The 25,883-nt window shown below is 39.5% G+C and overlaps 1 protein-coding gene across 6 annotated transcripts in view; it reads left to right on the forward strand.

Annotated features, from left to right (window-relative positions):
- Positions 1–6,558: 6,558 nt before the first annotated feature.
- TAB3 (TGF-beta activated kinase 1 (MAP3K7) binding protein 3) overlaps positions 6,559–25,883 on the forward strand; it is a 48,002-nt gene continuing 28,677 nt past the window's right edge. Inside the window, exons 1-2 of one of the 6 annotated variants that reach the window (XR_013926394.1) lie at positions 6,559–7,019; positions 18,448–18,528. The gene's annotated coding sequence lies outside the window, so the exon portion shown is untranslated. Of the gene's footprint in view, positions 7,020–7,576; positions 7,670–18,447; positions 18,529–25,883 lie in introns of all 6 variants that reach the window. The other 5 variants (XM_080377624.1, XM_080377625.1, XM_080377623.1 and 2 more) reach the window with 5 other exon arrangements.

Here is a 25,883-nt window from a genome sequence, read left to right on the forward strand (position 1 = left end):
TCTGCTCTCCCTGAACTACCCATGCTCTTCAAGAATGCCACCCCTCCCCTACAAGTTGTGCTGCTGACTTACAGAACTACTCTGGCTGTAAGGTGTTATGCAGGACTAGCAAGATAATCATACACTGAAAAACAATGATCAAGACATTTTAAAATATTTAATTATGGGGATCTACCTTAAAGCTTCCTTTTCAAGGCCCAAGAAGTTACAGGCTTTATCTACTGACCTGAGACAAAATCCTCTGTTACTACATAGTGACATATGCAGGTCATAAATTACATTAATCTCTGGCTACCAACCCAGGCTATGTACGATGACACCACCACAGCCCCTGTGCAAACATCTCCGCAACAAGAGTTGGTTGTAGTGTACCTGAGCATGCTCATGCTAACTTTTGTCCAGCTAGAAACAGCAACAGGAGTAATACAGACTCAGCAGCACACACTTCATCACTGACTGTACAAACCTGCAGAAAACCCTGCGTATCTATCCAGCTATCTATCTGTAAGTGCTAGCTCAATAGACTGAATGCTAACAGTGTTTTCTGCATATCTTATGCCCTTCTAAAGCAGTCTTACTGCTGTCCCAAAATATTGGGACTGCTGAAACTAAATATTCCATAGTAGGCTGTAAAATACAATCCAAGCAATCACAGAATGAGATCTATTGTATTGTAGTTAATGAGTAGGAAACCTCCCAAATATCATTTAAGTATTTGTGTTTTATTTGTACCCTGCAGCGCAGTTGCAACTTTCTGCAGTATTACAGAGTATGGCTTGAAAATAATTTTCCATTATACTTTCCAGGAGTAACAAGAGGTATCAAAAGGAAGCATTTGCATCACAGTAAAAACACATGCTCCTCCCCTCTGGAACAACCCACACAGCTCTAACACCCTTTATGTCTCTCTTACTCAACAGATGTGAGTAGGAAAGCAAGAAAGAAAGTAAGAAACGTGATCCTCAGGTAGCAGTGCTTTCTATATGTTGCACAGAATTCTTATGCATTCCCATAAGGCTGTGTATTTCATTTCTACAGATTGGGGTGTTTTGGCCAATCATTCTGACTGCTTTTACCAGCAACAATATCTAATATGATGTGGTAATCTGCTATCTGCCTGTATTCCTGTTCACAGGATAAGCTGACACTGAGCAATGACTGGGCCACTGACAGTATGTGATGCTGAGTTTAGAGAAGCAGCCAGTACAATTCAGAAGTACTATCTCCCTTTCAAATGTCACACCTCAGTGAAAAATCTGGGAACTGGAAATACCACCCTGATACTAACAGATCTGATTACAGGAATCATGACAAAAAAATTACTGTCATCTTGAACGGATTGCAAAACACCAAATCATCCGAAGTTAAGAAAAGCACATGTGATCTTCTATCATGGTAACTTATAAATGTATCCCTTTCATCCCTAAGAATTTTTAAACCCTTAAAAAGCAATTTTACAAATAACCTACCAATCTAGGTATAGCTATGTAACACATGAGGTTGTAAACAGTAAAATGGATTTACACCACAGTCATTGTGTCCACTGCGGAAGTACAGCCACACCTAAGATTAAAAACTACAGCTAATTTTATAGAATACAGTAGTCCCACACAATAGCACTGGCACAGAAGGAGCAAATGACATCATTAATTTAAATTCCTGCTACCACAGGGAAACTCTGGGTATTTAGAAACTGGAATTGACCAGAGCATCAAAGTTACTTGTAATGAAAATTGCCCCCACATGAATCAATTATATATATTGAATTATATAAATTATATATATAAAAATCCAAAATATTAATACGGTCTTCATGTTGCTTTAGAAAAAAAAATAAAATCACAAATCTTCCTTGAGTTGTATTATTAAAGCCTTTGAATCCTAACAACAAAAATGCATAAAGGCATACATGCAAGCATATCTTCTCACTTCTCTCACACTACATATCCTACTCAAAAATTCAGAAAACATGCCATAACACCTACTGTACATGTTATTACCGATTTGTTTCATCAGTCTTTCAGCACCATGTAGCTCTAGTGACAATGACTATGCCAGGCCTGCAGCAGTTAAGACTCTGCAAAGGAACACTTGAAACTTTTCATAACTTTTTAAGCATGCTTATAGAGACCTGTATTTCTTACATGTAGCATCTAGTTCTTCCAAGTCACAGGCTAGAAATTTGTAAAGCGGCAAACAGCTATGGAAATTGCAAACAGAAAAATGGGGACTGCTCCATAGCTTTTGTTCAAGGAGAGTGAAAGCCAACTAAACAGTGCATGCTGGCGTGAGCTCTACTGCTCTTCCCAGTGTCTGCATCGTACTTTGTCAAAAGACAAAAGCAGCAGCCGAGTTCTGTCCCTGCTCACTCAGCTCACTCCCAGAACTTGAGAACACAAAGGCACACCTTGACACCTTGAAAACATTCTGGTGTATACAGATGTGATCATAGTGTTGTACTTCTGAAGTGGAGAACACCAGACACAGAACAGCTAATAGTGAGGGATACCACCTTCTCATTTACCGGGCACCATGTACATAATTATGTACACTTGTACATAACCAACAGGTTCCCCAAACTGTGTTAGGTAGCCCTTCAGAGGATGTAATCACTGACAGTTGCTTAGATCTACACTTCATAAGGTAGAAGAGATTCCATCTTAGGACAAAGTAGTAATATTTTTTGAGTGCTCTCAGGAATCTTTTCCATTTTCTCTGAGATTTATCTTCACTTCTCAACTTGTGCATACTCGTAAGTTCCAAGATGTCTTCATTTTTACCTCAACTAGTTGATCTGTGATCCCTATTAAAACAATAAACATTTTATACTATTCTCTCAGAGTCATGTGGCTGACACCAGTTTGAAATGGAAAAATACTTAGGGTACCTAAGTAGAGTCAAAACCGCTTTACTGCAAAAGGAAAACTACAAAGGGTGATGCATAGGTCCAAAACATTTTGACTAAATTTGGAATCTAGTAGATGAATTGTGCTCTAGAAATTGTTTTTCAGGGCACAGAATTCACCTTCAGATGAGGAAAGGCCAAGGATACATTCCTTAAAATGTAATTAAAGACAGAGAATTGAGGTGTTCTCATAAACCCATGACACAGGATTTATTACAGAATAGCTGGACAATTTGAGAAGTTCAAACTGACATATCAGGACTAAATCCTATAGGCAGAATTAAAGTTGTTATAGAAAAAGATATCCTTCACTGTGAGCTCTGGTTCTATAGGCTTCCATCTAAATAACTCTGCTTAGATCCTTAAGTCTGCAACTTCTTGACACAAGTAGACTATCACAGGAGTCAGCAGGATCTCACACCAACACAAGATACTACTACAGGCCTATAGATGACTCTGCTTAGACTTCATCCCAGGTCAATTTCCTTTCATATAGAAAATGATATGAAAAAATGGTATTTCCTTACTCTAGACACACATTCCTGGCTTTTTGATAATGATGCTCATTAAGTACACAAAGACCAAAAAAATGTTACTATTTTTTGTAACAAAATCTGTGACCAATGGATGCATACTGAGTTCTACTTTATGCATCACCAAATAAAACCACTAGGCATATTTCAGTGACAAGACACACATTACTGACCACAGTGTAACAAAGAGAAAGAACTCAGTTTTGACTTTTTAGAATCAAGACTCAGTTTATAGTGCTTACATTGAAAAGTTATGGTTTTGATTGGTAAATGGAACCAGCTCAGTATAGGAACTATTCAGACAGAAAACATGTGGAATACTAGAGGGTTGCTTTATCAAGATACTTTTCTGGCTGCAGTTCTTAGGCACAAACATGCAGAAAATTGTGTTCTTCCAAAACAGGAAAATGGGTCTCTTAGGTTGCTGTTCACAAAGCAAAAAGGGGAGCAGAAAAAAGTACATTTTTTTCTGCCTAAAAATGAATGTAGCCGGGAATTTCAATCCCAACCTGAGGCCTTTCAAAGATGGGTAGTAATAACTGCCATAAACATTAAATTAGGGGGAAAAAAAGATCACGCAAAACCCAGGGGCATTTTCATCTAGAAGTTATTACAGAAAGGGATTTAACAATGAATACGATTCTACTTTAAGTTACTGTCTGAGCTGCAAGTATTGAGGGCTAGTTTTCAAATTTTTCATTGCATATATTGCATTTTTTAAAATACAGAAAATGGTGATGTATTTCAGAGCCTTGATACACTGGTTCTCACACAGCTGTCTAAGAACTGCCCTGATTACTCAGTGCCAGCTCTCCTGGTTTCCAGCTGCTAAAACCCATTAGAAGCAGCTAAAAATACATTAAATCCTAATATTACTTTTCCATATAATCAATTGCTGTAGCTGTCATACGGGTAAGAGGAGACAAAAGAACTGAATGAGCAATAAAATGAACTCCTTTCATAGATTTCTTCAGCAAAGTTAAAACATATACAATCTTTGATTTCTAGGGTAATCAGGCACCTAATACCCATAAGGATATTTTTTCTAAATTCTTGAACAGAGCACTGGCTTTGCTACGATTAATTGTGAAGTTTCAAGACTGATTAATTTGCCAGTAGCATAATCCTGCTCTCAAACCTATGACTAGCTACAGGCAGATGAAAAATACAAAGTCTCTGCAATTTCTGTTAGAACACTCCTGCTTTGAAAGTGGGATGGGTGCAGATAAATCAACCAATTGCTAGATGACAGTCCACCACGGCAGTCCATTGCAGAGGAAAAGCATCATTTCCAAACAAAGATAAAGGATTGGTTGCTGCCAAGCTGAGATGGAGCCATGGAGCTCACTTGTATGATGAATGTACTATACTGGTTAGCCGAGACATGCTGGAGCTGTAGTACAGGGAGTTTACCAAGAGTCAGTGAGAAACAGTAGAGGGAAAGGTTTGTCTCGGATGTTAAATTTGAAAGATCTGGAAGCAACAAATGACAGAATGAATGAAGATAGTAGCTAGACATCATAAAAAATGCTGAACAAGCCAGAGCCAGTATGTGTAATTCAGGGCACAGCACAGAGACTCTAATGTGCATAAGGATCAACAACTATACAAAAAGGGCCGTTCCTTACGTTTTAAGAAAGTGGGAGACTAGATAGAGCTACTGGAACTATTCATTGGGTCCAAAAGCACATACTTGTATTTGGAAATTATGGATTTTTTCTGAGGAATGTGTATTTGGCATCTTGATATTAATTCCAATCACAGGATAAGAATCAGTATCTGTTAGAAAACAGCATTGATGCAGCAAGATCCTGTTTACTTCTGGTTTTGCAACTTGCCTCTCCAGAAATGCCAGTCAGGTTTGGCTTGTTTCCAATACAGGGATTGGAATACAGGAATTCCTTAATTAAATTCATGCAACTTCTGACACAGGAGCCAAGGCCTCCACATACAGAAGATAACATGGATGAGTGAGTAATGGCACTACAAGATACATGCCCCCTCTTTTCACCCCTTCATGCCTGCACCTCCCAGCTCTCTACCAGAGTGAGATAGGTCATTAGAGGAACTCTGCATCTGCTTTGATTAATTTCAGTGCAATAGTGTTTCTGTGGCTCTGATGAAGACCAGTAAGTAAGAAGAAAAAAAAATAAAATCTACGCAAGACAGATGCTAGCTAGAAAAAAAAAATAGTATTTGAACACACACATCCACACACACACACCCCAAAATACAAATCATGGTCTTTACTTGGGAGGAGATGCTTTAGACCAGCTTACACCAGCATTCAAACAGAAGAACACAATCTCAAACTAAGGCCCAGCCTGTGGATGAAAAATCAGTGTACACCCACTAAACCGTCTGCAAGGCTCTGCCTCAACGCGAAGATCACAGCCTCTGCTGACGTCAATGAAAAGTCCACATTGGATCAATCTGTATCATTACAACTGCCTGAAGCCTGTCCTGCAAGCAAGGGACACAAAACCACTGCTTATAACGGCACAGGGTGATGACAGCTCCGGGCAGGAGCGCAGCACATGGGCATTTTTACGCCGGTAGTGATCCCCTTCTACTCGAGTTAAGCACTGTGCTGTGCACTTTGCTTCCACACACCTTACTGTTGCTGTCAATATCCAGAATATACAACGCCCAAGTTTCGCTAAGCACCTACCCATGCTCGGGGAAGCACCTAACCTGCCCAGGGCAGGAAGCCCTCACCCTCAGGGCGGGCCCCTCCCGCCCGCCCGCTGCCTCCGGCTCCGGGGCCGCGGGTGCCGGCCCGGCAGCCCGACGTCTCCTCCGTCCCCGCCAGGCTGCGCCGCAGCACGGCGGCCCGCCCGCGGTCACCGCTCGCGTGGGCGCTGCCACGCACCCCTCTGGCGCGCCGCTCGTGCACCACATACGGCTGGCAGCGCCCTCACCAGCCCCCGGGGCCGGCAGCCAGCCCTCGCGGCCCCCAAAGGCCCCGGGACGCCGTGGGGGACGGGGATACAAGGGGTCCCCCGGCCGAGCGCCCCCCCGCCCCGCACCGCCGCCCGCACTGCCCCCGCTACCGTCCGCTACCGCGCGCGTTCAAACCCCCGCCCCGCCCCGCGCCGCCAAATCTCGCGAGGGTGTGGGGGCGGCCGGCGCGCGGGCCGCGCCATGTCGGAGCCTGGTCGGCGCAGGCCGGGCCCCTCCCCCCGCCGCGCGCCCGGCGGCCTCAGCGCCCCGCACTGAGCGTGCGGCGCGTCCCGCCTATCCCGGAAGCGCTTCCCGGCCGCGCGGCGCGCTCCGGGCCCCCTCCCCCTCTCCCCCCTCCCCTCTCGCGGAAAGCCGGTGCCGCCCGGCGAACGCCCCCCCCCGCCCCGCGCCTCCGCGCGCCCTCACCGGGGGGGGCACCCGCCTCTCTCCCCCCTCCTCCCCCCCCAACCGGTTCGTGCCCAGGAGGAGCGGGGGGGCCCGCGCGGGGCGCCTCCCGTGTGTCCCCCCGCTCCCCCGGTACGGTCGCCGTCCCGGAGGCCCGGGGCAGAGCCGAGGGGCCGGGCGGGCGGGTGGGCATGCAGCCGCCGCCGCTGAAGCCGAGCCCCCAGCGCAGCACGGTGAGGGGGCAGGCCCCGGGGCGGGGGAGGGGGGACGGGACGGGGACACGGGCGAGGGGGAGGTATTCGGGGGCGGGCAGGGCTGCCCCGCTGCCGGGGGCGCCCCGTCAGGGAGGGAGGCTCCGGGCGGAGTAGGGGGGTGACACCTCCGTGCCCCCCCCCCAGCCCCGTTGGGGTGACCCCTAACCCCCCCGGCCGAGGGAGAGGCGGGGTGGGAGCGGGCTGGAGCCGGCGGCCGCCCCGTCGGCGGTGCGGGGGGAGACGGGCTGCCCCGGGAGCGGGGTGGGGGGCTCCGCCGGGCGCGGGCTGCGCGGGGGCGGGGGTGTGGTGACGGGAGGCTGCCCGTGTTGATCCTGCCGCTTGTTTTGCTGCCGCACTCCCACGCACCGAGCGGAGAAAACTTTGGGGTTTGTTTCTGGAGCCCTTCGGGAGAGGGGGGCGGGTTGGCTGCCCGGGGATCCCGTGCGGGCGGCCGATCGGCAGCGGCTGCGGTGTCTGCTGGGCCACAGATGCAGCCCTTGCTGTGTGAAAAATAAAAGCAGCAAATAATTTCACAGGTGAAAGAGCTGCCGCTGCCTCTTTGACGTGTTGTCTGCAGTATGATGCTGCTGCTGTTGTGGCTTGGCTCTGGAGATAGAAGGCCCCCAAAGGTAGCGAGGCCTTAGTTGTGCTCTGGCCAGAGTCTTGTCTTCGGGTCAGGTTTGAGATCTTACCGATTGCTTGTGTTGGCTGCCGGCAAGAACAGCTCGGATTTTCTTTTGGTTTGTTTTTTAATGTCGGTGAATATGGTGGAAGGATGCTACTCTTATTTATGGTTTGATACTGTTCCAGTGTTAGCATTTGACTATGCAGTTGGTGTGTTTTCCCCTCATTCAAACATGATGTGTAACGTGATGTTGGCTGCTCTTTCCCTTGCTTTAGCAAGGAGAAAGCAGGGAGATGAAAGCAATTGCTTACATGGCTTGACACTAACTATATTTTGGAGTTTGCTAGGGAATCCCTGTCACCAAAAAAAATGGAATGTCCCAGGTATGCCACACTGGAAGTTAATTGAAAAACTTTGAGCAAGACACTACGTTCAGGCAAATATGCTTAAACTGTCTTAGAAGGTTTCAGTGGTAACTAATGTGAAGATGCTGTTGGTAGTCTGTTAATATCTTTATAGCTGATGAATACAGTAAATATTAGCTAAATAAACAAACTGACTAAAAAGATGGCTATTTGTAATGCTTTTATAATTACATTTCAAGATTTTTCAGCTTAATGTTGTAGGGTAGCTTTCCTTTCTCTCTCTTCATCCATTCTAAATAAATACTGAGAGTGGATAGGCCAACCCAGTTCTGCTGATGTATTGATAGGCATCTGTTATTTTTAGTGCTGGTGTTCACTGGCATAAAATTGAGTCGTAGTTGTTTATAGGCTTATGTTCTGTAGTAGGTCCACTTGACCAGTTCTGATTTCAGAGGGCTTAGTATCAAAGAACTCCTAAAACTTACAGGTAAAGCCTTCATGGTTGAAGGTCAGTGTCTGTTCTGATAGCTTTGTTTTCCCAGATGTGTGAGAAGAGCAGTACTTTCTTCTGCCCCTTCTCAAGTATATTTTCAGTTAACATATTTCATTTAAAAAGAAGAAATGTTAAATTCATTTCCTCTTAGTACTGAGAGAGGAACAGGCTTCTTAAAAATAAAGTATTTCACAACATTTGTTAAAGCCTGCCCTTTGTCCTGTCTTGTGAATGGTGTCAGTTGATAACAGCAATCTGAAAAATGCCGTAACAGCCTCTATTAATGTATACATAGACTGTCTCAGTTCATCCATAAAATTACTAACGTATCACATTTTACACGCATTAGTAAAGGATAATAAAGACAGCATTTAAGTCTGCCTTTAACCTTAAATCGTTTAGGTACAGTGAGTTGGGTGTGATTGATGCTTATTTTGAAACTATACTTTTATGATGTATTTTTATCTGGCTTGGGTCATAACCTTTAGTGTAAGTGATTACAGTTAAATGTAAAGAGGGTATTGTGAGTTCTGTGTCCACTCTCTTGTTGTTTCCTGGATCTCATCGAGGCTCCTTTTTCCTTCCATTAGTTGTTATCTTGATGAAGACAAGATGGGTTGAATAGGTGTTGTGAAAGTGTGTCCTCTTTTCCACCCAACTTTGGTGGTATTTCTGTGCTGATGTCTGTCCATTGAGTTGCAAAGGAGTAATGGTAAATGATAAACCTAGTGGTAAAGGGTTTCTTTCATGTCATCCAAGAGAATAATACATTAATGTGATTCTTAAGGTTATCTGGTACTAGCTTGTCTGTTTCTGTCCCCCTTCAAAAATCATGTAGTACTTAAATGAAGTTAAGTTTTTGGTTGCACTGGTCTGTAGATACCTTCTCCTGACTTTAAACCTGTGATGATTCATTTTGTATGTTATTTTAAATAGCATAAGTAGCCTGAAAGTATGACCTGCAGAAGTATTCTTGGTTAGGGTCAGAGTTAGGTTTTTTAATGTACTGCAATACGTAATAAATACGCAACTTAAGATGTTTTATTGAGTTATTTTTCAAAGAGCTGTATCCTCAAGTGGAATGATAGTTCAGCTTTTTACTTTTACAGTGGCAATGTTGTAGCAAAATTGCTAACAATACAAGCAAAAGGCTTTGATTTACTTCTTTAACGCAAAAAGTATTTTAGCGATGATCCAAACATTAAGTAAATTATCAAATCTAATAAAGTTTGGATAATGTCAAGTCTCTTATGTATGTGTAGTCATTCAACTCAACTATAGTATGACATTTTGTTCTAGGAGTGTCTGTAGATTGCTCTTTCCACTGCTGTGAGCTGAAGTAGGTGCAGTGCCTGGTGTGTGTGTGTACCTATGTTGCCCACATGAATGGAAGTAAAGGTATTTGCAGTGAAAAAGTTATTTTTGTTACATGGTACATTTAAAAGGCAGGTGACACATGGAGAGTGAAACTAAGAGAGAGTTTATGCAAAGCCTCAAACTTTTTCGTAAGCACGTTTTGGACTACTTTGCAAGTGTTTTTAAGTTACAAGGTAGAAATATGTGACTTGTGGTTTTGCAATATTTTTTCCTGTCCCTATTACTGTTTTACTGAAACAGAAAAATAAAGCTAAACTGGAAATTGGTGGTGCTGCCCAGTGCAATAAACTGATATTAGGATATTACTTTCAAATCCCTGCCAAACATTTCTGGTATTATTTGGCCCTTTTTGCAAGTTGGAGCTCTCCTTCAGTTATCTATATAATGTACATTTTCTGTAAAATGTTTTTTCTCTATGGGCACAGTAGACTAAAATGTTGTCTGAAGGGTGATATCAGCTGTCATGTTCTTGTGAAAGACCAGGAATCGTTTTGTTGAGATTGAATGTGTGGTGATGTCATGGTGCCAATTCACATGTGTGGAGCATTCTTTCTAAATGGAAGGATGAGAGTTTTGAAATACTTGTTTAGACTCATGTATGCAAATGTTGAAGGTGTTGGTTGAAAACATTCTAGAATAGGTTCTTGTACTCTGCCAAACCTTGAAGTATCGAAGTTGTCCTTTGAAAGGCTTTCAATTTGTGCATATGCTAGTAATACTATGCAAATTTGTCTCTGCAGCTTCAGACAAATGATGTAAATCTGACCTGAAAGTGCAGATGGTTCTGTGGTACTGAGTATCCGTTCCACGTATCTCTTACTCTGTATGAGGTGGATAATTGGTCAGTGACTTTGGTGGTGTGTCAGTCAGTGCTGAAAAGGTGGCACTGTGGTATTAGTATCCAGGAGACTCATGTGCACAACTACCAGAAAAAACATCACTAATACCTTTTTATCAACATGAGAAGCTGAAATACATCTGGCAAAATTCAGTATGTACAAGACGGTGAAACAAAGTTACAATACCACTAATAAACCAGACTGATCAAGATGGGCAGCAAGTTCTTAATGGTTGGGTTTTTCCTTGTTCTTTTTCTCTTTTTGAAGATTAATTATGCTGGATAGATCACACTCTGTGTCTGTCTCAGCTTAATGTCGGACTGGAATTACCATTTCAGTATTCTTACACCCCATTGATTACTACATTGAATGTTCTTCAAGTACTCTTTCATAACAGCCAGCATAGCACTACAGTATAAAAGTGGAAAATCTCTGTAAGGTTATATACAGCTTTGTGTTCTCAATAAGCATTAGTTCTCGAATTCCAGGTGGGGTTTGTTTTATTCAGGGCCTGAATTTAAAGTAGTGGTGTTTTAAAAACACCTTCAGTGCATTACCAGGTTTCTTCCTAACCTAGCTCTATTGTAAGGAAAACTATTTCTCCCTTTGCTCTTTTCAGAGGGTTGTATAAAGCAGGGTGGCTTTGTAAGCAGAGTGAAGATAAAGAACAAAGAATAGAGATAAAGGTCCTTCTGCTATAATAGTATTCAGCAACCTGATTGTCAGAGCTTAATTATAGATGTTTACCTACCTGCATGTGGGCTTGCTGGTGGATAATTAAGAATGTTTTCTTAAAAACACCTTTCATCAGATTATGTTAAACCAGTCATGTTCTAGATGCAGTATGTTTTCAAATCAAATTGCATATCCACAAAATGTATATTAATTTGAAAAGTGGATCAATTTCTGTGAAATCATGGTGGTTCTAGGGATACTTTTAGAAAAAAAAATGATACTGTCAGTATTTTCTTGGATGTTGTGGCAGAAAAAAATTGGATGCCTTGATTGTTTATCAGATTCGATAACAAGATCCACAGCAGTGCTAGTATTTCAATCTCACTGCAACTTTCCCTTCCTTGGTTATGCTCTGAGGTAATTTGTCCTGAAGTCACATCTGTTTGAACAATTTGTACTGGTTTACAATGTCACAACTTCCTGAATACAGCTGGTGAAAGGCTTGTTTTGTTCTATGTATGTCATAGCAATTGTTACATTTGTATAAACCTTGAAGTATAATTCTTATTGTTCTGTGGGAGCTTTATGTACTTTGGCTTGACTCAAGCTGTGGACATTTATTCCTAACACTTGAAAGAGTAATGGTCTTGTTTTCTTTGGGTTTTGGCATTGGGCATGGGATCAATAACAGTTCAGAGCAAGTAGAGGGGGTTGTTGGGTTTTGGTTGGTTGTTGGGTTTGGGTTTGATAGTGGTGGTAGAGGTGTTTTTTTTTTTTTACCTGGACGTTGTGCAAGTTATGAAGGAAATGTAGAACTTGGGTTTCATGTTGATGTTCTTGAAGATCAGCTTGCAGAAGTAGTAAGACAGGTGCTAGGTCTTTTGTAGAGTATTGCTGTTGAAATGTATCTGCTGCCCTTCTTTCATTAAATTCTTAAGATTATCTTGACGGAATAGTAATTTTCATTGTAATCCTGTTGATGTCAGATCAGAAATTGCATGTCCAGATAAGGCAAAGTGTTAATTTGGCACAATTTCACTCAGTTGCTTCATACTTGATCAAAAAATGTTGTTAGGATAAATTTCTACTAGCAAGCTTTTCTACATCAAGTACCATTTTTCTTCTTAGCTCTGACCTGAAGGTGGTAAAAACTATTATTTTCTGGGTAGTTCTGCTGAAATGCCACTCACTATATGCCCTTTTCTGGTACAAATCGGGTTTTAGTTGCTAGGTGATCTGGTAGTGTACAGATGTGACTTGAATAATCTTGGAATTGCTGAGTAAGTGTAACTGAACTCAGAACACTCATATGAAATTGTGTTCAGAAAGAGACATATTTGTCAGTGCTTTTTTAGATGAGCGTGGGTTTTGCAATTCATTTGTAAGTTTCAAATGGATACCATGGGGTAAGAGTTACTTTAGTTCGGATCTCTGCCTGGTTTCCTGCTGTTAGGACAGCATTTTGAAAATGTGGTTATAAAACCTTGTTTGGTGTTCCTTCTTTCATGAGCATCAATGTTTTATACAGGTGTTTCAAAACAGATCTCACTGTTGGTCTGAAAATGCTTCATGTGTTATTAGTTTTTTGAATAATTGTGCAGGATGATGTATACAGTTTTGTACTTTCTCTTGCTTTTATACTGAAGATGTTAGCCTTCAATGTGTACTGGTTTCAGTAGCAGGTGGTGACTGTGAGGTAAGTCCCTGTTCACATCCAGTTTCCTTCTATGTTGGTTTGAGCTTATTAGCACTTTCTGTAATAAATATATTCTTTTACTATTTACTTGGAATATCCAGTTTAAAGGAAGAGAAAGGGAAAGCAGTTTCTACGATATCTGTTGCAGCAGAGTTAAGTTTATAAATGGCAGAATGTAGACCCCCTTAAATGAAATCTGCCCCTGCTTTTGAAGCCCTTTCTCTAGATACAGTAAATGTTTTTGCTTTAGAGAAAGTTCCAAGTCAAGTAAATGTCCTACCTGCCAGTCCTTTTCCAGATTCGGGAGTTGAGGTAAATGAGGCTGAAGGTAGCCTTAGGCCTAAGAGAGACTGAAATAAGATCAGCTTTTGCAATCTGTCTTCAGAAATTATCTACTATATTTAAAAAAAAGTAAAAAACTCACGCAAGTGTTGAAATAGAGTTCATTCATCTAGGAAGCAGGGGTCTATGAGAAGGAGATGAATTAGTGGCTTCTGTAGAGGACAGCTTTAAGTTTTTTCAAAGACAAACACGAAAATTGCTCTCAGCAGCTCTGTACAGGAGGCCTTGATATTTTTAGTACCATTAACTGGTTGACAGCTTCTTATAGTAATGTGGACATTGAGGGATCTTCACTGATCTTTCCTATTGTTACTCAGCGAGGTGCTAGTACCAACAACACAGACATTGCTGGTACTGTGATGAACAGGACTTCCGTTTCTGGAGCAACACCCAGTCACTTGAAAGCTGCTTTTCCCTAACTGAAACCACTTTCTGCAAAAGTTGTAGCAAAAATATATGACAGGTCTCCTAAGAGCATATGTTACCAAGATGTCATCAGAGCATGGAGGCATGTGTTGTTTGTTTCCTATTTGTACAGTCCAGTTCTGGACTTCTAATTTTCAGAAGTCCTGATGCAGTTTGTTCTCATGTACATCTGCTTAGTAAGAGGTCAAAACACAGCATTAGTGGACTGGTGTTTCCAGTCTGATAGAGAATTCCCCTCCTAGAAACAACAGAAAAGGGGAGGGGAGAGCTCCTACTTCTCTCACCTTTTAAGGAATCCATATCTTCTCAAAGAGAAGATCATTCCGCTTACTCTTCTGGTGGTTGAGGAAGGTGGACAGAGCTTTTTATTGCTAGTCTTGGACTCACTGAAGCAGTCCCTGTGTGGATTGTTGTTCACAGACTTCATACCTCTAAGAACTGGATGAAAGGGAAGTGGTGTTAGGGAACTGGCAGGAAAATTTCAAAAGCTGTTCGGCTCTATTCTTCTCTGAATTCAGTTAAAAAAAGCCCACAAAACCAAACTAGAAAAAACCCCCAGTCTTTTCCCCTTCTGTCTTGTCCCCCACCCCTCCTTCTTCCCTGTTAAAATCTACATCATAGATCATTGTTTAGTCCGTCTTTCTCTAAAAGAAGTCTGAAAAGTTCTTTCAGTGTCTTTTGGGTTTTGAAAGGTCCAAAAGGTAAGGGTTTCATAAATACTTAGAGGGCCAAAAAAAGAGGCGGGGGAAAAAAAAAAAGAGAGAAGGTTTTAGTATTTTTCTTTGATTCATAGTCTTTCATTCAGGAGGGAAAAAAGTAGTCATGACATAACATTTTAGTATCTCTTTTTGTTATGTTTTTATTATGTGATAGAACACAGATTGAAGAAAGTACAAACGTGTCTCACAGTAAAAGTTTTGGTCTCATGACAGTGGCAAATTTCTGCTTTGGGGCTACTCTGAATAAATTTGCCTGCCTATAATCATTAGTTTACTGTATCCACTTGTCCATTTGTAGAATATTTGAGTTTAAACTTTTTAGTAGTAGATTACAGTAAAAGCTACTGATATTTTGAATTAGACTCTAAATGCTGCTTTCTGAGTGGAACATGTTTATATACTACTTGTGTCACCGTTGGTTGAATTGCCATCAGTAAAAACGGTTAAGATGACTGCCATGTGCTTATGCAAGCCGCACTAATTTTTAAATGAAACTATTTATGGTACAGGCTATTTAGTCTGTTCAGAAAATGAAAACTCTACATGTTTAGGGGGAATGCATTTGGACTTGCTTAAGCCTTTCTTTTGTCTGTTTGTTGTTTTTTTTTCTACTGCACTTTGGTTTTTTTGGGAGTTTGTTTTGGTTTTGCAGCAAGTGTATGGTATACTTGTAGGGCAAGCTATTTCTTTGTATAGTGAAATTTGTGAATTATGTAAACATGTTACATAATTGTAAAATTTAATTTTTTTACCAAACTAGAAGAAATGTCAAACAATTAGAAGAACTCGATGTTTTGGATTATTTGTTCGTGAGTAGCAATGATCCCCTGTTATGTAGTATGGGCATCTTAAGTTGCTTGTTTACCTGGTAGTATGTATAGCATGACAGAATGCTACTAGAAAGACTATCCATTAGATAGGTACTCTAAAAAATTGCTAGATGTTTTGCAATATTCTGAAAGTATTGTGGTTATTTCAGGAGTGTGTTCATAAAAAGCAGTAAAATAGTTGTATTGCATTTGTATTAAACAGTATTTAACTAGGGGTACTTTAATGGTTAGTTACATTGCTAGCTATGAAAAAAATGCTTAAACATTAAATGAGTTTACTAAGGTGTAAACCTCAAGATTGAATTATAGGCCATTATTATGCATGTATTTGAGTACATGTAATTTGTGTTAGTTTTATGAAGTGAGTCACAGATATTCTAAGATGAATAACTCCTGAATATATTAATGTAATTGTAAAACATTCTGCTGAATAACTTTTCAGGAGGGATCTGTGAGGATTGCAGACTTCTTTTTAGGTGTGTGTTTGAATTCTTTCGTGACACCAGAATAAATTCATATAATTCCTGTGCATCTCATATTAAAATACTAGCGTTATTCAAGCACAGTATAGGCATTTCGCATTGTTTGCCCTGTTATTTGGGTCATTTGGACCCATAGCTTTGTTTTTCCTGTGATCAAGGCTAAGAACTCTTTGTAATTCTTCCAAATAAAAAAGAATATGAAGAATCAGGAAGGTTTTCAGGGAAGCTGGGAACAATCAGTCGTTCTCCAGGATTTAGGTTCCTGGCTTGCTTGAATGTAGATCATTTGGATTTCACAGGGATACTGATTGTTTTTTATCATTTGATCTTGAAAAGAAGACTTCCAGAAATGTCACCTGTTTTTCTTCAATGTCTAAAACATTAGGTATCACCAACCAGATAACGTTGGTTGCAACCAGAGCTATTGGTTGCATGGTTGGTTGCAACTGTGAGGTGCCTGTGTGTCCCAGAAGGAAATATGCTAAATGACATCAAACTTGAAGTGCTTTTATAATGGCATAGTCTTAATTTGTAATAGCCACTTCTGTCTTACCTGAAGGGAGAGTCTGCTTTTGAGATCTTCCTGATGAGATCTCATCATGACATTTTGATCTAACATTTCTGTCTCTCGCCTCTGGTGGCCTATGTCTCAATGTTGTGTATCTGATTACAGCACAAGGTTTCATGGGGTTTTGAGGTGAATCAAGGAGCTGATCCAGACTGAGCTAGTATTTAGAGTTTGTAAATCAAAGTTTAGCTTCAGTAGTGTTCAGTTTGCCATTCGGTCCCTAAACATTTGTGCTAGTGCATTGGGAGGAGCAAGCATTCAAAGGAAAGGAGAAGCAAATTCTTTTTTCAGAATTACTGTATTTTTGCTGGTTTGAAGTGATTATGAAAGAGTCAGATGAGACTTCCTATGTGATAATTTTTCCTTGTGGAAACACCCAGAGTTTGTTCTGTATAGCTGAGCATTTTGTACTGATAAATACTGCCCTGGATAAAGAGGGGTTTTTTTTCCCTCCAAAACTGATTTCCTGAAGTTAAGGGATTTTTGTGCCTAATGCTTACTTGTTTCGATTTTCAGTGTTTTTCAGAGTTCAACAACATCAGCAAACCCCCTTTCTTTTTTTTAGCTATTACTATTGTTTGTTTGGTGTTTTCAGTTGTTACAACATATGTCGGAGAAAAAATGGATGGATTTGGATGTTCTATATTTCTTTTGCCTTGTAACTACATATTTCTGTGTATCTGCATAGAAGGGAAGTAGACTGCAGCCCAGGCTCACTGTTAAAAAATTTATAAGAAGTTTGATATTTGGGTATAGTTATGTTGTAATTTTTGGTGTGGTGGTTGTTTTTTTTTTTCCTTCTCTGAATTATTTTGTGCTTGTGATGTTTAAAGATTTCTTCTGCCTGGTTTTTTTTTCTGGAAATAACATTTAATACCACCTTAATCAGAAGTTCTAATATTACAGAATTTACTAGTAAGTTCAGTCTTTCTCCTGACTTCCAGCCTAGCCTAGGTTATGTCTATTCTATTATATAGTCTTCTCTAAAGAGACGTATTTGTTTTACACTAGTAATTTGAAACCTGAGTTGAAATGTAAAATACATTTGCAAGTGCAATTTTATTTTGGTAAAAGCAGTTGTATGAACAATTCTGTAAATTGGGGGAACATGTCATTTTGAATTCTAGTAATGAGGTTTCATTTAATTCTTCAGCTTCTATTTGAAAGTAATCATTTGAAATTTAGAAGTTGCTTTTTGTAATAAATAATTAAAAATCCTCGTCCAATTTAAGCATGCTTGTTATGATTCTTTCATGATGGTGTTCAATCATTGATAAGTTTGGTATAGATGTGAATACTTTGACATAAATAAATAGATAGTCAGTACTACAGTGTTTGAACTTGTACCTTAAATGTATGTTTTTCTTTATGTGCAGTCTCTGTTCTGGAATCAGTTCAGTTGAATTGAGCATGTATAACTAAGTAAATAATGTCTTTACTCTTACATGTACTTGTAAATTTGTTTATTATAAAGGCAGTGTCTTATTAGAAGATAATTTTGTCTGTGTCCGGTTAATTTACTTTTCAAATATGTAGAAAGTTGCTCTTCTGATCAAAGTGAGCGGTTGAGTGTAGAAACCTGACAAACTACCAAAGTGATAGAGATCCCGTATTTGAGCAATTATGAACAGAGTTGAATGAACATTTTCTTTTAGAAGTGTTCAAATTTGTGTGAAATTTATTTTCAATTAACTTGAAAATGAGACTAAATATGTAATAAGGTAGCTGAATTAAGAGTAACTCCATAGATTAAACTCTGTAGACAGTAATGGTGAACTAGTGGGCCTCCAGTATCCAAGGTCTTGTGTCTACCCTCAATGGAACCTAGTAATCCTACCTGGCGGAAAAGTTTGCTAAAATGCTGTACTACTATATAAATCTGGTAACAAGATTCTTGTGATTGTGGTTCTCAGGTAAATACTGTTTTAAAAATATTACATTCTTTTTTTTTTTTTTTTTTTTTTTTTTAGCCAAGAAAACCCCCAGAATTTAAACAGTACTGAATTTAGTTTACTATAATGGAAAACTGGTGACGTGAAATAGTTGTTAAGGTAAGAGTCATTGACCTTTGTATTATAGGGTTTTTTAAAAAGATAAAGTATCTTTGTTTTTTAAACCTGATGCTGAATCAAAGGAACTAGCCATCTTATAGTAGATATCTGACTGCTTAATTTGCATGTTTCCCCAGCAATTGGAAGGAACAAAGAATCTGCCTGTGGTATGTAGTCTAATTTAACAGGTCTGTTACAGTATTGCTCAGCTCATCTGGCCATTCAGGTACTGAAAAATAAGTTTTAAATACACAGTCCTATTTAGCAGGATTATTCTTAAAATGTGCATATTCATGCATTTTAGAAGTATGTTTATATCTAATTTTCAGGTAGATTTGAATTCTGTTTCAAAATAAAGTAATAGTGTTTAATTGTCCAGAAGTGTAGCTGTTTTCTGTTCTGTAAGGGAAGAATGATGCAAAACCCAAAATACATACTCTTCTGAATAAGATTTGTGCTTTAGCAGTAGTATAAATGTCAAAGATTCTCAGCTCTGTCCCTCTTCTCTAAAAACAGAGAAAACCCAAATCATATGCTTGAGTCCAAGACATGAAAATGCTTAGAGCTGTGATTTGTTTCTGTTTAATGCTTGTGAAAAATCTGAGGAAGTCATTGGGCTGTTTGGTTAAGCAAAGAGTGTGACTGCTTGCGCTATGATTTCAGAATCAAGGCATCAGATTACAGTGTTATTTTAACGTTTTTACTTTTAACTTTTTTTTTTATTCTGAAAGGTACAAATCTGTCACTTTGTGCTGCTTGTGTCTAGGGCAGACACTTGTCTTGTTAGTTACTGGCCTCAGGGGAATATGATGGCAGCGTGTGTGGCTGGCAGGGGGATGACTGCAAATTATTTTAAACTTCAGATTTTTCTGCTGTCTAACCTCCTGTTGTATACAAGACTGCATTTGATTTGCAGGGAGACAAATAACTTGATTGTCTTGCTCTGTTGTCTTGGCATATGGTGCTCTTCCAAGACCCCAGGGAGTTAGACCAAAAGACCAGTGTTTCAGATTGATATTCTTAAGTGTCTAAATGAACAGCTGGGCGTGCTCTTTATTACTATCTACAAAGCATGTGGCCACTGGCACTTCTTTACAGTATAGAAATTGGGAGATTGGTGAAAGAACTAACTTAATACCACACCTCCTCCTTTGCTGCAGCATCTAAGCAAAGAAACCTCTGTACCATATCAGGTGAAAGAAACACATTTTTGTAGCTTGCATCTGCAACTACTCAGACTATTGAATGGGTTATCTGTTGCACCCTTCTGTTCTTGTGAAGGTGAATAGCACTGAGTGCAGCACAAATGCTAGAGCAATTTTAGTGTAGCGTAAAGAAAGTTTCAAGTAGTTCTTTTGCTACTGTTTTACGAAGTTATCCACAAGGCCTATATAATCCCGTAAGAACAGAGAGGTCTGGTAAAATAAAAAAGGACAGCACTTTTAGAAGATGCACCTACCCTGAGCTGCTGGACAGCATCTTCTTGTTTTGGAGAAGTGAAATAATCCAAACCTCTTTAAGAGTAGAATGAGTTAGTAACTATTTTAAGTTGAAGCTGTCTTTGAGCCCCCCTCTTTTTTTTATTCTTCTAAAGCAGGATTATGAGGATAGCTTCCTAAAAGGGAAATGAAATCAGCACAGATTATCCTACCAACCTTAATGGACTACAGTAGGGCAGGGCAGTGTGGAAATGATCTGGTTTTAGAGAGATGCTGATTGCTTTAAGTGTTTAACATGCGTGTTGAACTTCCCTTTTGAAGAATATCTGTCATATAGAATAAATGTAAGGTATTTTAAAAACTGAAATTGTGTATACGTATACAGATTTTAGGGTGAAATGCTTTGAAAAGCCAAATACTACTTATTCCTGAAAGTTTCAGAAAGTGTGTTTCATTCATTTTGTGTCATGTTTAGATTTATACCATATTTTTTTCTGTAGCTCTACCTGATGAAAGTGAAATTTGCTTATAACTTTGTCATCAGGCAGCCATGCAGTGTCGACTGTGGAAAGACTGGCTAGTAGTAAAAGACTTCATTCCCTTTAATTTTTATACTGTAAGCCTGATTTTATAAAGCCACAAAGTTGTTTAATGTGTTCCTGCTATAGTTTGTGATCACAGGCTCTGTGAAAGAGGGCTGCATCATCACAAAACTGGCCTTTTTATATCATCTGTATGTAAAAGTCATGCATGCTCCAGCCAGGAATTGTGTTAATCTCACCGCTTGGATCTGAAATTTTCTGGCCTGGTACCAGACCAACAAAAATAAACAAATGTTATGACTGATGACCTGAATACTGACAACCTGCCTTTGCAGACAATGTCATTGAGTAACCAAGGTGTCAGGAATGCAAAAACAGTTTTCCCTTAACCTACCAAAGTCATGACTGAAAGCATGTCGTAAAGTGTGGTCTTTAGAATTGGTTTGTGCTGTTATATAGCTGTGAATGACCAAGTGATTGTAATTCATAAAGGTTCTAATTTAATGTTAAATCATTAGAAAAATCATGAGAGTTATTTGGCAATATGAAGTAGAAATGTCATGTGTGGAAAAGTTCAGTGTCGGTGGCTGCCCTTTTACTTCTGCTATCTGTACTTTCTTAGCCTGCCCTCTCAGGTATTAAAACACCTGATTTGGTGCCAGGCTCTCTGTAAGGAAGAGGACACTCTAAAGCTTTTAACAAGTAAAGCTACTGGATATTGTTCAAGTCCTTTGAATTTTGGCAGGAATGTATCAATGTATCTTAGGATGAAAATTTGTATTCATATTCTGGTCTTCCCATTATCTGTTTGGCCTTGTCCTGTTTCTGGCCTAAGATTATGGAACGAGTGGGTCTGAAGTATCTAGACTTCCTCATGGAGCTTTGCCATTGAAGCAGTTCTACAGATAGGGCATCTACAGCTTTATCTGAGTGTTAGTTGCTTAAACATTACCTTATACTACCATCATTTCTTGCTGCAACAGGTATAACGTAGACATTACTTACGGAAAGAGGAAAACTTACGGCTTTTCTTCCACCAGACTTTTTATGTGTTCTATTAGTATTCTTTGTAGAGAATGCTGAAGCCAGTGCAAAACAAAAACGTTTCAAAAGGTCTGCATTGTGTAGTATCTAAGGCACATCTCCCCAGACAATCAGTCTGGGGCTAAACTGAGATAAAATTTTTCATCTTAAAATAATGTTAGTAGAACACAAATGTGTCCTTAAAAGAAAACAAATCGTGTTGCAGAAACAAAAATCTAATTTTAAGGCATGCTTCCCTCCCTGCCCCCAAAAGCAAAAGTAGTGGGTGGGGAGGGGGGAGGAAAGGCTCAGTCTAGGGCTTATATGACTTGTATATATACATAGAAAAATAGCTATGTACACATACATGTGTGTGGCAGGTGATGTTTTTATTTTAAGATAATCTTTTCTGTTTTGCTAGGAAATTGTGTATAGCAATTCCTCAACTATGGCACATATTGAAGCATCTATAGATGCACATGCATGATTATAGATAACCTCAATGTGTTAATAAGTTATACTGGAATAAACACATGTAGATAAAATTAATATAATGTTATATGTAACCTCTTAATATGACCTGTTCTTGTGGCACCCTTATGGGTGGGTATTCATGTAAAGACTTGCCAGAAGATACCACAAAGCAGGCAAGGTTCACGTTATGGTTCCTTAGCTTAACAAATTCTCCTGCAAGAATAGAAAAGACAGGCATGCTGTGTAACATGTCTGCTGTATTTTGTAGCAGTTAATCACGTCAAGGAAATTTACAGAGTCAGGCCACCAAAGCTTAATTCAAAACTTCAAAAGTGAAAGTTGATTTCTGTTGTGTAGGAAGTATATGGTATTTCTATGTATTATTGATATCTTTTGCATTGCTCTGTATTGATTCCTGTCTCTTCCTTGTTTTTTCTGTATCTGCTCTCTCCTTATTTCTGTCTTCTTTCTTGTTCCTGTTTACATGTGCCTGTCTGTTTCCCTCCTTTGTGTAGAGTCATATCCTCCATCAGTGTGTTTGCCAGGGACCCTGAAATGAGATTTTTCTCATCCCCTTGCTCAGCTCCACTTCTTTCTAATCAAGAGTTTTTCTTCTGGTTTAAGGTGGCCAAAGTGAGGAGGGGTTAGCAGTAAGTAGACTGACTAAAACCAGTGATGCATCGGTGTTCGCACTTCCCAGTACTGTTTTCTTTTCTTTTTTCAACTGGTCATCTTGGGTATAAATGTTGTAGTGAATGTAGTGTGCAGGCAGTCTTTGCAGTAGATGTTGCTTTTGCACTGTTGTCAGTTGCATGGGTTGCTAATAAATGCACATAGGTCATTTCAATTGTAATTAATGCTATTTAGTATCTCCTTTTATCTCTATGGGAAAATGAATGCTTCTTTACAGGTGTAAATATGTTTTGCAATCACTTCTTCATTGATGCAGAAAAAAGTTAATACAGGGTGTGTTACAGAAATTGCCTGCATCCTATGCTGTAACACTCTTCCATATATGCAGTTACCAACAAAACAGAAATCTTTGATTCAGTCGGTGTATTCAATATAGAGTATTTTCAAGGTTTGTCTGTCATCAGAGACTTAACAGAGAATTCATTTTTAACTATTGTTTACAACACTGTTAGCCATCACAAAAAGTCTGTCAGGAGCAGGAAAACTGATGTTTAAGCAGTTGATTTAGAACTTTTTTCTCCTCTTCGTACCTTAAGAATGGCTTAAATCAAATAGTTCAACTTTTCTTTGGTAGCATAAACAATTACATTTTATTTTTTTAGGTTTCTGTTGTCATAAATCACTCGTCCTATTGCTAATTCATAGCATGGCTGACTAAAAAGAGTGAATTTTCTACAAGTTCTGTAGATCTTGTGCAACATCAGATAACTCTGAGAGGATGGTCAAGCTTTTACTTCACCATGAAATTGTTTGCTGAGCCAGCCCAGTAAATCAAATAACCGGTTAATAATACAAATAGTATAGCCCTAATGCATGAAGTACAGTAGCGTGCCTTTTACGGAAATATCAGCAAGCTCAGATGACTAATGTGATTTTGCTGCTTTTAATCTGTAAATGGTCAATGGTCTATTTCAAATTTATTGCTAGCAATTTATTTATTCAGAGCAAACATTTTTAGTAGGGAGAAGCCCAAATCAAAGTGAGAAGGTGAAGAAAAATGAGGGAGACATTTAGGCCTATTATGAGAATAGCTATTTGAATGTGTAATAGTTGATCTATGAGTATAGTTAAATCTGAAATTTTACAAGCTATGTGTGGGTAAAACAAATGACAATTTGGTTCATATTTTCTTAAAATCATAACTGTTGTCTTCAGACTTCTTGGAACTTCTGGCTTTAGTGAGTACTTACTGCTCTGAACTCGTGCAAAAGCAAGTACAGTGTTTGATTTTGTGAAGTTTCTTCTGGAAGGGCTCATTGTTTTTTTGACTAGCGTAAATGTATCTTGTAACAAAGCCTGTTCTGAATGTCTTCGAAACAAATTCTAAATGTGGCAATGAATTTGTGATGTAGGAGCAGGAGCTAATGCTGAGAATCACTTACCTTGTGTAGGAGCTATGAAAGATCTCTTAGGCTGGAACAGCATTAAATTCCTGTTGAGCTGGTTGAGGTTCAGATTGGTGAGTTGCAGGTAACACTGTCCATTGCAATATGCAGAGACATTACTTCTTTGAGAAATGTTAATCTCAGACTTCGGAGAAGGAAGCTCACTTTCCGGAACAACTTGTGTATTGAACAATAGTCCAGTATTTTTTGTTAGCTCCATTTCCTTCTAGTATAAACCTCAGCTTCTAGTAATTGTTAAACCTGGAAATATGAATAGGCGACTGTACTTTAAAAAAGCTGAAGTTTATGATCCATAGATTTGCAAGTAGACATTTTCCCATGCTTTATGTATATATATGCACTTTAATGTTTTCTTGTATCCTTTCTGGCTCATTTTGATTCCCAAAATAGGATATAATGATCAAAAAAATTTTATATCATTTTAAAACTGCCTTTTGCAGGGCCAACACTTAGAATTTATGGATTAGGAAATCTGACAGTGTGCTAGTTCACAGAGGGTTTTTTTCCAGCCACAGTCTGTATTTCATAAACTTTCTGTCAATTGTAGATCGTATGTCTTGGTAAGAAAGCCAATTCATCATCCTCATAGCTTTTGGTACTAAACATGATTCTTGTGGTAGTCTCAGGATTTTCTGCGAGGCATACAAACTCACTTGTGTTTTACAACTTCTAATTGCACCTAGTATTCCACGGAACTCTTCTGGAAATTAGTATTTGTTGCATAGTAGCATCATTCCTGAACTATCTCACTGCCTTAAAAACTTAATTTTCTTGTAACTTTGTTCTGTAGCAAGAGCTCCTTCTGGTTGTGCGATGGAGTGAGACACAGGTTTTTGAGAAAGGCAGGGGGAGACTTTTTACCAAGGCCTGTAGTGACAGGATGAGGGGCAGAGGTTTTAAACTGAAAGATGGTAGGTTTGGGTTGGACATAAGGAAAAAATTTCTTGTGAGACACTGGAACAGGCTGGTCAGAGAAGTGGATACCTCCTCGTTAGAAGTGTTCAAGGCCAGGTTGGATGGGGCTTTGAGCAATCTGGGGTAGTGGAAGGTGTCCCTGCCCTCAGCAGGAGGGCTGGAATTAGATGATCTTTAAAGCTACCTTCAAACCCAAACATTCTATGATTCTGTGATGTACTTGGTGGGGAATTACTGGCCAAGAACCTCTTAACCACTTGCTAGAATGGGTGTAATTATTCCAGTTAAGCAGTCTTCAGTTTTTAATATCTTGTGGTGCAAAGTATCATGTAGTTATTAAAAGTAAATTCTGCTTTGTGAAGGTTTGACTTGTATATAGGGTAGGGATGACTTTCACTCCTTTTACTTCCAGAGCAGTGGAATAAATATGGTCTCTTATTCTCAAATACTAGTCCTACCTTTAAGGGACAGACATTTAATCATGACCAAGGTTATTAAATAATGTGTGAGTTGTTTCGCAAATGTTAGATCTTTAGATCTAACAGAGCAATACTTCTGGCTTGTTTTCCACCTCACAACTTGCTGTCTCAGTGCCTGATATTTTGGGGTTTTTTGATCTGTGTAAACACTGCATTGCTTACATTGTTCCTGTGACTTTTTTTTTTTTTTTTTTTTTTTGTCTTATAGATGGCAGAAGAAACCCAGTAAATAGCTAACACTAATCCATTTAGATGTTGGTGGCTCAGAAGGATGGTAGACTGTGATGGAGAAAAGAAAAGCAAATGTCACACAAAGCAACACAAAATTCATGCCTAAGAGGGAATAGTGATTGATTATGACTTTTTGATTTTTAGCAAGAACCT

This window comes from Falco punctatus, assembly GCF_963210335.1.
Source record: "Falco punctatus genome assembly, chromosome: 2".
Taxonomy (NCBI): domain Eukaryota; kingdom Metazoa; phylum Chordata; class Aves; order Falconiformes; family Falconidae; genus Falco; species Falco punctatus.